This window comes from Canis aureus, chromosome 31 (assembly GCF_053574225.1).
Source record: "Canis aureus isolate CA01 chromosome 31, VMU_Caureus_v.1.0, whole genome shotgun sequence".
Lineage (NCBI taxonomy): Eukaryota > Metazoa > Chordata > Mammalia > Carnivora > Canidae > Canis > Canis aureus.
This window is the reverse complement of record NC_135641.1, coordinates 13,373,923-13,384,919: the sequence shown is the minus strand read 5'-3', so window position 1 is coordinate 13,384,919 and position 10,997 is coordinate 13,373,923. Positions and strand designations below refer to the sequence as shown.

Sequence of the window (10,997 nt, the reverse complement as noted above, 5' to 3'; positions counted from 1 at the left end):
GGAGAGGTGACAGAGGAGGAAAGAGCACTGCCGTCTTTATACAAAGCAGGCATCTACCAGCCACCAAATAGTCCCAATTTCGCTATTTTATTCTAAATATAATATCAGCTTTGCAAATGTATATATACCTATTATTGGGTAGGGGGGACTCTCAGGAAGCCGCAAATGACAGTTAGTTCCGACTGTCAATCTACACGTTTAATGAGAAACTCTGCCCGGTTTAATGAATCCTGGCGCTTCACTCTGGCATCATTTACACGCAACTTGCATCGACGGCTCCGCCGTGTCAGACCCGGCCTCGGCGTGGCAGCTCCACGGACTTCTCACCGGAGGAGTTTTACTAACTCCCGGGACGCTGCTCCAGGCCTGGGCGCCCCGCGCGGGCACCAGCACCCGAGCAAAGCCGAGACCCAACCACGGCGGCCGGACAGCAGGGCGCCTGGGCCGCGGAGGCAAGGCCGCCGCCTCCTGCCACCTGCCACCTGCCACCTGCCTCCTGCCACCTGCCACCTGCCACCTGCCACCTGCCGCCGCCTCCCGCCTCCCGCCGCCCCGTGACCCACCGGTGAGTGCCCGCTTCCAGCGCGTCGCCCTCGGCCGCTCTCCCGGCTTTGCTCCTCCGACCAAGGGCCGGGCTGCTGGGCTGCTGGGCTGCTCGGGGACAGGCACCGGGGTTGCCCTTCCCGGGAAAGTGCAGGCCCGGCCGGCTGCGTCCTGGCGGCGCCTCCCCCATTGTGACCCGCCGCTCCCCATTGTGACTGTCCCTTCCAGCGCTCCGCAGACTCCGATGACAAGGATGGGCCAGCTGTCACTCATCTCCATCACCACTTCGAGAAAAAAGAAGGGTCGTACCCAGGGATGTAGCCCACCTTCAACGTGAAGGTGAGACCGCATTCCTTCCTACCGCTTATGCCCCCCATCCTGCCCCTACTGCCTATGCCCCCCCATCCTGGTCCTACCGCCTATGCCCCCCATCCTGCCCCTACTGCCTATGCCCCCCCATCCTGGTCCTACCGCCTATGTCCCCCATCCTGCCCCTACTACCTATGCCCCCCCATCCTGGTCCTACCACCTATGCCCCCTCAATCCTGCCTCTACCGCCTATGTCCCCCTCCATCCTGCTCCTACCGCCTATGCCCCCCATCCTGCCCCTACCGCCTATGCCCCCCATCCTGCCCCTACTGCCAATGCCCCCTCCATCCTGCCCCTACCGCCTATGCCCCCTCCATCCTGCTCCTACCGCCTATGCCCCCCATCCTGCCCCCTCTGCCAGTTGTTTCTGGTTCGGTTTTGTTCTTCTTTAGCAAGAGATAGATTGGTGCTATCTCTCCCACGGGTAAACCAGGTGAGGGAACGCAGGTTGGTGTCACACAGGAAAAACAGCAAGTGGAGGGAAGAGTTCAGATAACTTGAGCTTCGAGTGCTGGTGCCTAATTACTCGCTTCAGTCACAGGCAAACAATGGAGCAGTCAGGAGGTGGCAATAAATTCTTGAAAGGTCCATGTCCTCTCCACATGCGAAACTTCCTGCAGGACGCAAGTGTCCCTGCCCGCTTGGCCTGGCCGCCAGGCCTGTGACAATGCTGCCACCTGCTGCTGCCTGGCTCCTCGGGTGCGAGTGGCTCAGGAGCACCGTCCTCGGAGCCGGTGCTGGGAGAGCAGGCCTTTTGTTCGGGCTGCTTCCTGGGTTTCCTTTTCCCTGCCCTTCTCCAGGCCCAACTCAGAGCTCTCTGTGCCGGTGGCCTGGGCCCCCCTTGGAGACAAGCCCTACTCGGTGCAGGTGCACCAGCTCGGGTGAGAAGCAGACACACAGTAGGGGCCAACGTGACACACACTCCTTAGACATCTGCATCACTCCCAAAGGTAGGTTGGGGTCTGACAGGCTTGTGGTGCTATGTGTGCTTCTGCTCCCCGGCTGCATGTCCTACAGCCTGTGCTCTGCCCCAGAGTGATCCCACAATGTGCTGGAAACAAAACACCAGGCCTCTGGCATGCCCTCTGCATGGTGGCAGCACTCCAGGGAAGGTCACGATGAGGAAATGTGGCCATAGGGACTGGGGCACTGCGTACGTGTGTTTTCCGCCAGAAGGAGCCCCACAGATGAGCACAGAAGCCCGGTGGCTTAGTGCTCCTGAGCCTCCGCAGCAGTGGGCCCCCTGCAGTGTCCTCCTCACCTCCTGGGGCACAGGCACCCCTTTCCCCAAAGTCCACAGGGTCACTCCCAGTGCCCAGTGTCTGTCTCATTGTCACCTTGTTCTTCAACATACACAATTGCTACCAGCAAAATCAGATTCCTCTGATGGATGATGCTCTTTGGTTATTTTGTGCCTTTTTTTTTTTTTTTTTGAATCCTGCTAGAAAGAGATTCTCAAATATTTTCTTTTTGTTGTTCCTCGGTAAAGAAAAAAATAAGGGGTTACCCTTTGCACTTGATGAGTAAAAGATGAATACTTGAATAGTCTTCCAAATTCACGATTTTGGAAATGGCCTCATGCTCCCTAAGAGGTGAATTTAGGAACTAATGTCAGGGTTATAGGCCTGTCAGTGAGGAAAACACCAAGGGATGGATAGTGTGGGTGGACAGGCTGAAGCAGGAACCAGTGACCAGCAAGGAGAAGAGAACATTCTGGAAACATTAGCATGGGCAGAGGGAAGGAAGGCTCCCCACTTGACTTCTGAAGGAAGAATAAGGAAATCCCAGTGAAGGAAATGGAAAAGCAGAGCAGATATTTGTAATCACTTTTGTAATATTAAATAGGGGGAAAAAAGAAATAGAAAAACCCAAGTAAAGCAATTGCTAAGAAACCTTATAATCCAGGGAGAGTGAGTGTGTCTCACGGGCTCCAAGCCTGCCCCGCAGCCAGCTCAGCCTCACGTCCAGCGAAGAAAAGACTCCTAGGAAACCGGCTTCCAAAAGACATTTCAAAGTATGAAATTTTAGTTTGGCTTCTAGTGAAAATGAGCTCTCTGGAAGGAGTTACGTAAATAAATAAGTGTCTATCGTACAAAAAGGACACTTGATACTGATTGGGAGCATCTCACATTCATTGCATTTCTTCTAAATCAAACATTTAATTATTACCTGAAAAAAAAAACTGATAAAAGTTTGCTGATCGTGTTTGTTAGCCATGAGAACAAAATACACTTTCCTAAGTCTTCTTTATCATGCTCTGATATTTTGCATTTTATTAGGTGTGTCAAAATACGATTAATCTCTGAAAATTAGGCCCATCTCCAGTCTCTGAGTTGTAACATGAGCTCCATATTCTCCTGCTCTAAAAAATGTGAGACCCCCAACACATGCTTTTGCACGCTGCTAATCATGCATTTTAACTACAAAAACACATGAAATCTAATGTAACGATAACCGCAGTTGAGGCATTTAGCTGGAAATCGATAGCTCTGTGTTGCTGCAGGAACAGTCCAGAAACACCTTCCATTTGCTGTTAGGAGCTGGTCACTGCCTGAGTCACCATTAGAATCAGTGAGTACTCATGGGGGGGAGAGTGTGCACCCAACTCAACTCCTAGGAAAGGTTCTGGGAAGATGGTGAAGGCACAGCTGTTTGGAGGAAAATCATAATAAATTGCTGCAAAGCATCATAAACTTTTCATTTAATATAAACACTTATGCTCATGTGGCATTGCACTTCCATAGATAAATAGGGTTTTTCTTTGTTCCCTGATGCCAGCAGATCTCAAGCCCTGATTGATATTGACTTTATTCCCAGGGGTCAGACTGTCAAATAGTTCTCCTCCAGAGTAAAGTATGGAGCCAAGTGTATGGAAAAGGAAGATGCTACTGACATTCCTTCCCAGGCCAGGACACCTCACACCCCTCCTGGCCTGTCCGCTGTGAGCTCATCTATCAGATTTAATGTGTGAAGATTTTAAGTCCTCAGATAATTTACATTCCAATATGTGCCAGCATTTACATAAACGCTGTTTTTGTTTTTGTTTTTAAGTCAGCTTTTGCAACGTCAATATACGGTGTTCACTCATTTTAACATGAATTCATTCGGCAATGTGTTATTTTCTGGATCATGATCCCAAACAAAGTGTGTCCCCATTTTAGCTAACCAAATGCTGTTTTTCTTAATTTATCTCCTTTTGGTTTCTCCCCGAATCTCCACACTTTTGTTTTCCAGATATGTTTCCTCTGACTTCCTATTTAGAATTCCCCCAAAGTGCTCCACAAGAAAGACAAAATCCAATTCACTTTTATCTGGAGTTCTTTGTATTCTTCCTCATAAATCAGTCCTCTCACCTGCTTTATCATTTTTGCTTCTCTTCTTTGCTTTTGAGTTTGTCAACATCACTTTGATGATGTGGCACGCGGCCTCCGCATGGGTCTATCTGGGTGATAGACTCTGGGGACCCTGCAACCTCACGACACAGGACCCCCATGTGGGGATTCACAGCCACACACACACACACACACACACACACACCCCTGCGTGCACCCATGCACCCATCCCAGCAGATCAGTTTAAAGGCAGGTCTTGTTTTAACTCTCCGTAGGGAGAGAGGCCTCGACACTGTAGCTTCCTGCCAGAGGGCTTTTACACACAAACCTGCTTGGCTTGGAAATCAAAGAGAGAGGAGACGAGGTCAGGTGTTCTCATGCTGAGGGAGGAGGCTCACCAAGAGACAAGACTGGACTAATGAGGTCTGAAACCGGCTTTATCTAGTTAATAGCAGGCTTTGACATCACAGGACAAGATGCTGTTTCCTTGTGTTTATGTCCTTAAGCATTGACACGGTGAAAGCGAACATGGAAGATTTTAATCTGTGCACTAATGCATCCAAGAAAACTGCAGAGTGAAAGTAAGACATTTTACACCTGTTCCCTGCACTCCAATTGCAGGAGGAGGTTAGTCAGTGAGACTGAAACTCTTAATGGATGCTTTTCCCTGTTTTGTCATCTACATTTGCTTCGGATTTCTCTTTCATCCCTGAAGTCACAACTTGTCCTTCAAAGTTTATCCCTTTTTTCTTTTCTTTCTTTCTTTCTTTCTTGCTTTCTTGCTTTCTTGCTTTCTTGCTTTCTTGCTTTCTTGCTTTCTTCTTTCTTTCCTTCTTTCTTTCTTTCTTTCCTTTGCTTTGTTTTGTTTTGTTTACCCCTCCTTTCTAAGGAAAGCCTGAAGATTTAGCCACGCCCCTCTGCAACACCTAACCTGGCTTCTCCTGCCTGTGGGCACCAGGCCAGTGCCAGTCAGGGATGTCCAGCTGGGTTTGGCTGTTCCTCTGTTATGTATATAGCACTTGGGGAAAAATGCATTTTGAACATGAATTAAATGGATCACAACACATAGGCCAGAATTCTTGTTAATATCAAGCCTGCAAAGCAAATCTTCCCTTCATTGCCACTTTCAAACTGACAAAGAATTACAGTGCCCTGGAGTAAAAGCAAACCTAATTGTATTCGGCCAATATTTATTTTGTGCCCACTATGTGTGAGTATAAAAACTGGCAAGTCTTGGCCCCTGAACTAAATAACCTCACTGTCTGGTAAGGGGAGGAGCGAACAATCAGTTCACAGGTAACAGTAGTAAAAGCCATAATGTATAAGACAAAGTAAAAAAAAAAAAAAAAAAAAAAGATTAAAACTAATTTTCCAAGAACACTTTTAAAAACATTTTTAATATTCAGTTACATACATATACTATATTATACTATACATACATTTATTTATTCTCCCAGCATTTATTGAACTTCTCCTTGATGGGAGATAAAGTTCTAGGGTTAGGGACATATGAGCAACACATACATCCGTGTACACCCATGCACGGTTCCTGCCCTTTCTGCAAACTGGCCAAGAGATTTGACAATAACAATTGCCTCATTTAATTCCTGCCCCAGCCAGGTATTGTAATCCCCTATTTACATAAGAAAGCACTGAGGGTAACCCGGGGGAGGTGGCCAGGCCATAGCCACTCCTAGCAGTTAGTGGGTAAGATTTGGGAGCAAGATGCCCAAGTTTCCATTCTGGGCTCCACAACTTGATTGCTGGGTGACATCGGGCAAGTTGTGCAACCTCTCTGTTTCAGTTTCCTCATGCTGCAGAGGTTGGTGGTGAGAATTCAATAAATTAATCCTTGTCTTGGTCAACCTAGTTTAGTAGCTCCGTCTTGCTGCTATTGTCCCTTCCTTCTTTTTCTTTTGAATTGGCAAAGAGCATAATTATTCACCTCTGACAGCCCCAGAGTTTACTGACAAATATGCTCTTTATTTCACTAGTTTTCACTTAATCGATTCATATGCCTTCTGGAGTGGGAGGAACCACAAAATTTTAAGATCGAAGTGATCCAAGTAGATCATTTGCTGTATTTTTCATTTTTGGGAGCTGTTTTTATCATGCAGGGATTCAGTGAGGCAGTGAAAATCTTCAAATCTAGTCCAGATTTTGATGGTAGTAAAAAGCAATTGATTTCCAAAATACTCATGTTGCTTTAAAAAAATGGCTAAAATGACCCCAATTATTTTTAGAATAGATTTTCAAGAAGAAAATCTAATTTACCTGATCATGAATGAAGGCAAACAGGCCAATAAAAGCATCTGTTTTGAAAAAAATCTCAGAGTAATTTGCCGTGGGGGCAGCGTGGGACATGTGTCCTGCAGAGTTAGTCACTCAGAGCTCTGGGGGCTGCATGGCCCATGTTGGGGAACCAGCACCAGGCTCGGAGGGTGCAGGGGACGAACTTGTGTCTCCAACAGACCTTGGTTCTGCAAGGCATTCCTTGCAGCACCCATGATTTTGTCAACGATGCCCCACAAATTTTACAAACAGGAAACCAGAGAACACTTTTCTATCTTTCATAAATACTATGCAGTTGGATGTGACTTCATGAAACAGACAAATGTTCAAAATCATACCATTGGAAACATTATCATTCTGCATCTGTGTATCTAAAAATCTTTGGCTCAGGCAATCACTTCCTGCAAAATATATATTGGTATCAATTATATATAAAGGTAATCTGATACTTATCAATGAGAAACAATCTTGAACAATTATTTGAAGAATTCAAGGATCTCACTATTCTCTCTGTACGTTTTACTTATATGAGGTGATCTTAGTATCTCACATCAAAGCTGGAAAATTAATTAGGATAGTTCAAGCAGGGGATAGAATCGCCTGTTAATGAAAATGCTTAAACTCAACAGTGGTAATTTATTTAAAGACATACAGAAATTATCTATAATAGTAATAGGAAAATTATTTGATTTTATCATTTAGGAATATTTTAGAGATGTGACTGCTAATAAAAAGGAATAATTTAGTTGTTAAAACACAAGTCAAGAAAATAAAGTCTGCAAAGTCAAGAGCAGCCCAATTAACATCAGTGTTTTCAATATAATGTATAATAAAAGGAATTAAGTATATTAAATAACACATGTTATACATATGATAGCATAATTTGACAATTTATAGCTCAATGTTATTTCCTCAAAAACCTGTGTATATGTATATGTAAAAATATACAGGATCTTATTTTCATAAATAATTTAAATACTGTTTATAAAATATGTACTGAATTATCTATTATCTAAATGGATGCTGAGAAGAGGAAACCTTTTTCTGTACCAGCAAATATCAAATTATAGCAGAGTTAATAACTCCTATTAATTTTATATAATTGGAACATTTTATCTCTGTAAAGTTAGTGAGCATTTCTTACTAAGACTTATTTACCAGATGAAGATACTATTGCACAAAACAAAAATTTTCAAATTTATGTCAATTCTTTTTGGTGTTGAATTTTAAAATTGTGCTAAGAAATGTAAATAAAACCAAAAGAATTGCTATTCATGTTGTTCCATCAGGTATTGACTTGATTTTTAAACTTGGAAGAGCAATTGCAATCCTTTGAAATAAAGACATGGCCAACAATAACAGTAGAAACTATGAAATTGAGATGAGCTTGTAAAGATCCTTCTATTACGCCAAAATATTATGGACTCCTTTCAATATTTTTTCCTAAAAGCCCAACAATTACCATTATACTAAGACCTAGTCTGGTTATTGTCTGAGTTTGCATTTCAAGGGTATTTGAGTAACCTCCTAATTAAAAAGCACAAATCAGACCCCTTTACCAAGTGCAAGTGGAGCCCGGGCTCAGCTACTTTGAGTGTCTTTCAGATGGGTTTTGGAATCCTGGAGTGCATAGATTGCATTTTAAATGATGTCATTACACTGGCCCAAGGTGGCCTTGTGGTGGTCATACAGGGGGTGGCAGGCCCAACCACACTCCTGGGGCCTTGGCGTGAGCTTGGACCGCAGCCCGCATGAGGGAATGCAAGGGCAATCTGACACCATTGTCGCTGCTCTCTTAGTACAAAAACTGGCACATATGGTAAATGATCCAAACCAGCATTTTTTTCCCAGTCCTCTACACAGGAAGGAGATTTGGAGCAAAACCGGTAAGCAGAAGATGGAGATGAAGAAAGTGTGTTTGTAACTCAGAAGGAAGAGCCCCCACCCTTGGAGAAAGTGATGTGCCTGGGAAGAGACAGGTCATAATGAGGAGAGAAAAGGCGCCTGGCATTTGCATGGCCCCGACATGGAGCCCTGACTTGGAGAGGGTGTAATTAGAGCTCTCTCTGTGCAGGAACAAAGGCCTGTCACGATGAAGAAGAGCCCCAAGCTAAGCAGAACCCCGGCCACCTACATCTTTCATTTCCATCCCCCTGCCTTGAAAGAGGGAAATATAAGAAAACAGGTATGGGGGTGAGGTTTGAGGATTTTCCTAATATTAAGGAGAGGAGGTTCCCTCTGGGCTGATATTATTGCAGGGATTAATTACAGAGGTTTGAGGTCAGGGAACTAGTCACCAGTCCCTGGGACAAATAGCATCACTATTGAAATGACAAGGCTAACACACGACACAGACTCTGTTTCCCTTCATCTTGCTCATTCCTTCGGGATCCTGAGGATCAGACTGAAGAGTATGGGCTGGGGAGGTGCCCTGGGTTTGGGCATCTCGACCCCAAGGCACAGAGGGGACAGGCCACGCCAGCGACGGAGGGCGGCTGGGGCCACTCTGCAGAGCTTCTCGTCACTTCCTCAGTTTGCAGAGCCAGACAACCCTGCTGTAGGTCAGAATGTGTGAGTTTCCAAAATGAAGTTCTGTTTACATGCTCCATTAATTTTAAATAGTGGCCAAGTGTGCTTCGTGAAGGATTCCGCTATCTGGCCTGCACGTCCGGACGCTCGCTATCTCCCCAAATGCGTGTGGGTTCTTAGGTCCCTCGGGGTAGACATCCCCTCTGCACAGAGGAGGCAGTGACTGCTATTAAGCTTGAATATTTAGATTTCTCACTTCAGTAAATTTCATCAGGGAAAGCTTATTTTCAGGGGATTAGAAAATGTTGTTAGGCATTGTCGGAGGACAGCCATAGGAAACCAACAGTTTGGATGATGGTTTTTCATTGCCTTTGGTGGTATGAAGGGTTTAGCCAGCCAGACTGTATGTTCACACTATGATCTGGGGCCCCTGCTCACCTCCATGGCAGTGGACAACTGGCCAAGCCCCAAACAGAGATTTGTCTCCCAAGCACACAGCACTGCCTTAAATGAGGAATAATAAAGGACATGGAGGGCTTGGGGAAAACATATATGTTATTTATGGGGCCAGGACATATCAATGTGCAGTCTTCATTGTGTTGACTTTTACATTTCCATGAAGACTATGGCAGACATAAGGAGCATCTTAATCATTTCCATTTCACTATGGTTTTAATGACATAGATTATTTTGGAAGAGTTAAAACATAAAAGCATAAGGTGGATGCTATTTGTATTAGTGACAGAATTTAATGCCTAAATTATTTATAGTATTAACAGAATTTTTGTATATTGACCAACATACTACACCTTTCTGTCTACTGTGCATGTATAAATTTCTTTGGCAATACCCCTAGGTGGCAGGGTAATATTATGATACTTTAGTTCTGAAGATGCTCAACATTCTAACCTTAAAAAGGGAGAGACAGAAAATTAGTAATAATTTCTTGAATCCTTAATCTTGAATTTGAACATCTCCGAAAATAGGAAGTATAAAAAATCAGTTGGTAGCTGGCCCTAAGCAGGTTTTATCATCAATATGGAACCACATGTGTTTGAGTATTCGAAAACTTGTCTGAATAAAAATAGGTTTTTCTTTTATCTTAGTAAAGAGGAGGGAGAAGAGAGACCTTGGAGCCTGTTGCCCCAACACCTCGGTAATCAGAAGCTCATGTTTTGGATTATAATTTCTTTCCAAAATATTCCATATCATTTACTAAAACTGATTAAACAAAACCCAACAAAACAAAAACAAAGCAATAACCAGGACTTAGGGTATGGATGATAGTTAACCTATATTTTATTTTGCCAAAATAACATTTTAGAACATGTGAAATATATTCCACTGAAGGCGTGGCTTAAGAGTCCTCTGAAACCTTGCTCATATAAATTGGTACAATTATGTAGGGAAGTCATTGGACATCTGGACAAAAAAACTCAAAATATTTAGGAACTTTGACCTCATGCTTCCACTTCATGAATTGATCCTAAGGAAGTTAAATATAATAGCAACAATAACTCTTATGAACTTTGATGCACATTTAAAATGATATAGAATTTGTTAATGAAATAACCAGGTGTTCATGTGGTGGAATAATATATAACCATCAAAATTTGGTTTACAAACAATATTTAATATACTGGGAAATGTTTACCATAGCATTAAGTGAAAAATTTGGATTTGAATTGCAAAAATGTCATTACAATAAGATATTAAAAATAAAAGTCTGGCATAAAAAAATCTCAAAATAGTTACAGAAGTTTCCTCTAGATATTATGGGTAATTCTTCTAGAATTATGGGTAATTTTTTTCATTAAACTGTTCTATAATTTTTAAATTTTCTCCAAAGAATTATATATTTTTGTTATGTAACAACAAAATAATTTTAGTTCCTGTATTTCTGTGACTATGTCCAAACACAAAACATATTTA

The 10,997-nt window shown here is 43.5% G+C and overlaps 2 long non-coding RNA genes across 5 annotated transcripts in view; one reads left to right on the top strand and one right to left on the bottom strand.

The window, feature by feature from the left end:
* LOC144302366 (uncharacterized) overlaps positions 1-752 on the bottom strand; it is a 32,334-nt gene extending 31,582 nt beyond the window's left edge. The window contains exon 1 of one of the 4 annotated variants that reach the window (XR_013369218.1): positions 564-752. This is a non-coding gene — a long non-coding RNA (uncharacterized LOC144302366). The remainder of the gene's footprint in view (positions 1-563) is intronic. The other 3 variants (XR_013369219.1, XR_013369221.1, XR_013369220.1) reach the window with 3 other exon arrangements.
* A 1-nt stretch (position 753) lies between these two features.
* Positions 754-10,507, top strand: LOC144302367 (uncharacterized). The gene is made up of 3 exons (XR_013369222.1): positions 754-882; positions 1,713-1,862; positions 8,388-10,507. It is a non-coding gene; the product is annotated as an uncharacterized LOC144302367 (long non-coding RNA).
* The last annotated feature ends 490 nt before the right edge of the window (positions 10,508-10,997 follow it).